Source organism: Triticum aestivum, chromosome 3B (assembly GCF_018294505.1).
Source record: "Triticum aestivum cultivar Chinese Spring chromosome 3B, IWGSC CS RefSeq v2.1, whole genome shotgun sequence".
NCBI lineage: Eukaryota > Viridiplantae > Streptophyta > Magnoliopsida > Poales > Poaceae > Triticum > Triticum aestivum.
The window spans coordinates 641,406,105-641,410,357 of record NC_057801.1 but is presented as its reverse complement, the minus strand read 5'-3'; the positions used below and the strand labels follow the sequence as shown (position 1 = coordinate 641,410,357).

Here is a 4,253-nt window from a genome sequence, read left to right as displayed (position 1 = left end):
GCCTCGTGGCCCCCTCGGGCACCATCTCGCGTTGATTCTTCTTCCCAAATATCACAAATATTCCAAAAATATTCTCCATCCGTTTTTATCCCGTTTGGACTCTGTTTGATATGAGGTTTCTGCGAAACATAAAACATGCAACAAACAGGAACTGGCACTGGGCACTGGATCAATATGCTAGTCCCAAAAATAGTATAAAAAGTTGCCAAAAGTATATGAAAGTTGAATAATATTAGCATGGAACAATCAAAATTATAGATACGAAGAAGACGTATCACTATTGTCCTAGAGTGAATATACAACTTCAGATTAAATATTAATTACTTGGTGAGCGATTAGCTAAATCACCTACTTGGTGAGCGATTAGCTAAATTAGTTACAAAGTAGTACTTGCAATCTTCGTCCATGAGCCACAAACTAATGCTTGTTCAAAATTCATGGTTCCTCCTCTGACTTATGCATCTTTACAAACAGAACAAAATCATATGGCATCTCCATGTTACTTGTAGTAAGCAAAATAACAAAAATTGCAAAAAAAAGAGATTTCTAGAAAATATATATATATGCAGTGCAGAAGCAGAGGAACCAAGATTGCTGACCTGTGGATCTTTGCTGTTGTGACTTTCACAAGCTCGCCTGCATTCCTTCTTCCTCCTACTTCATTGCTGTAATTGTCCTAAACAAAGGGATGCGTACCCAACCACTCAGTCTAGTAAGATAACAATAGCTTGGAAATACAGAACTAAATATATGTAAGGAAAGGGAAAACCACCCAAAGGCAGATGTACAGATGTAGCATGTTAACTCAATAGGAGCCAAAAAGTATACTAAAGTATTATGATTAGGAAGCACTACAGGCTAAAAAGTTTAAGCATTTACAATAATATATCCACCGGCGAGCACCGCACCGCCACCCAATGGACCGTCGCCGGTGCCCTCACGCTGCCGCCCCATGGGCTCTTTTCGCTCAGAGAGAGGAGGAAAAGGCCATGAACTATGGAACGGGGACTACCAACTGAGACATTAGGAGTTATGTTTTTATTGGAACAAAATACTGTTGTAGGCCATCAATGAAGCACTATCAGTTTGAAATAGGAAGCAAAAGTGGACATGTTTTGGTTCCATTGATGAATATCACAAATTGGACTCTCCACATGGAGAAAAAGGTATCAAATGACTACTAAAGATACATATATTCATACATTCGATTATTCTCATCTAAGGGATATGAAATGTAAGTAACACTGTACATGGGCATGGTACTCAAGATGTTTCTCTAATTTTTCTATATTACAACATGTACAATTTAAAGAGAGGCACTAATGACTACATTTTCCCCAACCATCAAAGTAATTGTCTGTGCACGGTGTAGATTTTGTCATTGTTTGTTACAAATATTATCACATCAGAGCTGCAGAACCCATTTCTCTCTTAGATCAATAACAAAGAGATCAAACTTTAAACCTTTGAGAGGTGGTTAGCAATTCCATGGAACATCAACTTAGCGATTCCGTTTAGTCCGGTAAGTCACCATCAGATTTAGCTATGCAAAGGAGGGAGCTCGGACATAGATCAAGCAGGAGTGTGGATGCCTAAGTATTGAATTGAATTACTCCCGGGATTAGGAGGTGAAAGAACTCAGTCATATACTATATGTCCTAGAACTACATTTAACACCTAAGGATATGGATACGCGGAGCCACCTTTCCCTACTTGCAGTAGAATAGACAGTATAATCAACTCTACATCGAAGGCGCCGACATGCGGCTTGACGGTAGAAGACTTTCCATAAAAATATTCATGTAGACATCATGCACCAAGGTAGGAAATCGAAAGTCTCTAAAAAGTATAGCAGATCAGAACTGTAGTGCCCTCTTCTTCCCAATGAATAATCAAGCTAGGGGTTCCATAGCACATTCATTAGAAGTGAATTAGCAACTCTCCTATCTGTTGTTAATTCCGAGAAATGCATTGCACCGCCTAACTTTTTGTTTTGTGGCATGCTTGACCAATGAGCTTCTAGCTAGATGGCAAAACCATGTATATATATATATGTGTGTGTATGTGTATGTGAAGTTGACCAAAAATGCAGATAAGGACATTAGTTTTGGGGGAAGAACCAGAGAGATGTATGTAATAAATGACACAGTGACAAAATTTTCGGCTTAAAATAAATCAGAACATACAATTCATAGACCTAGAGGATCAGAATTCGTTCAGTGAAGTGCCCACAGATGAAAAAAGCACAATGTTTAGAAATGTACCTCCAGTACTAGATCAGTCTTCCCTTAAGACTAAATTATAAATAATTTCTCTGCAAATAGACATGTACTAAGAGAGATCAGTGCAACCCACAAAATCAAATAAGAGAAGCAGATGGGTCTGGGTGCATAAGGTAAGAGTCGAGTTGCCACCGCTACTGATGGGTGGCATGGAGACGACAGCCGTCGCGGCACACACTGGTGGCGAAGAGGCCATCAAGGAAGGTAGCAGCATGTGCGGCCATGAGGGGCGTGTAGGAGGTGTGATCTAAGAGAGCACGACATAGCCTGCGGCATACTCGAGAAAATGAAGGCCCTGAAACGTGTTAGGAGAAAGAGAGTGTCAAAATTCGCTAGGCACACAGTATTCCTAAGTACAAATGTTTTGCTAAAACTAAACCTTAATCATCTTCTGATTATTTTCTTGCATTTTTAATATGAATTCATATTTCCTATTTCTTAAAGGCATTGTCTAGAAAAAATAAAAAGGAAAAGTAAAGGACAAGAGCAAGCTATCTCTTCAAGTATGTTGATTCGGTGACCAAGCACCACACAAAAAGCACTACAACTGAATGGATGCTTCCATAAAAAAAACTTTAACAGGGCCAACATTAGTTGAGAACCAGTTCGAAGAAACTACAAGGTTATGAGACATTATGACAACAAATGAGAACCGAATAAATAGATCATATATATAGATCAAGTATGAAGCGTACTAATTTATATGTAAGAATGGATTTACTCTAGAAAATTGCGAGGAATTAATCAGCATGTCAAAAGAGAATTAGAGGAGTAAATCACAAAGCTTGTTTCAGCCATTGGAGGAAGAAGTCTGTTACTTATCATCAAAGAAGCATGTTCAACGCACGGCCAGCGGTATGTATGCCTGGAGAGCATGTCGTAGCTGTGCACCAAGTGCTACCTGGACGCGGAGGCGCCGATGTTGCCCCCCATGGCCTCCACCTCCCGCGTGATCTGCAAGTGGCTCCGGTGCCACGTGTCCTTGAACACCAACTTCTACAGCAGGTGCGTCACGCCGGAAGACCCCATCAACTCGTTGACCAAGCCCGACGCTGCGAACACCCGCACGAATGCCGAGGGACCTAGAAAGCCACCACAAGGAGTGTTAATTCAGAGTGACAACGCCGTAGCAGACGATGCTATGAACCTATAATATGAAGGAGGTGGAGGTGAGGTAGTAACATGACGTACTCGAAGGCACGGGCGCCATTCAGTGGCGGAGCCAGGAATTTGCTCCTGGGTATTCTTGTAAAGAAATTGCAATGCAATCTAATAGGACAACAAATATGTGGTAAGATAACAATATCAATGAGTCAATGGCCATATATCGATAATAGTAGCAAAATACTATTATGGCAAGCTATTGTTCAAATATTCATCGCCCATTTTGTTCCTTAGTTGATTCTTCACATAGTTCATAGAAGAAAATACCCTTTTAACATATTTTGACAAAACAATTCATCAGTACATCTACATCACAGGAATAATTACATCTAAATCACAAGAACAAGGTAGCAATCAGTGGCATGGACTTATAAAAAAGCTTGTGATTTGTCAAAAAACAAAGGAGAAATTACCTGAAGAAACTTGTTGTGGGTACAGTACTGGATGTGGATGGATCTTTTGGGGGCTTCGGGAGGCAGCCAGGCAGGACAATCGGAGCTGGGGCATCAGGACAACCGACACTCCCTTCCTCTCTCGCTAAGTGGCTACGCACGCGCCGGCGCCGCTCCTCGTTGCCCGCAACGCGACCACGCCCTGCCCTGCCCTGAAGTTCCGCAAGGCGGCGGCGGTGTCGTCCCACGGGTAGGGTGTCTCGAAGGTCGGTGGAGGCGAAAGACGGTGCGGCGGCCCGCTCATCTCGGACATCGACGTCAGTTTACGTGGTCTGCCCAAAGGCGGCAGCGTATGGAACCCTAGCCCAGGGTTGGGACCCGAGAGGAAGAGCTGGAGGGGAAGGGGCATGGGTGG

General features: G+C 42.3%; 1 long non-coding RNA gene across 1 annotated transcript; it reads right to left on the bottom strand.

The window, feature by feature from the left end:
• Positions 1-83: 83 nt before the first annotated feature.
• Positions 84-4,247, bottom strand: LOC123065930 (uncharacterized). Its single transcript, XR_006431176.1, has 3 exons — positions 3,860-4,247; positions 3,474-3,551; positions 84-3,364 (listed from the first exon to the last, which is right to left on the bottom strand). It is a non-coding gene; the product is annotated as an uncharacterized lncRNA (long non-coding RNA).
• Between the last annotated feature and the right edge of the window lie 6 nt (positions 4,248-4,253).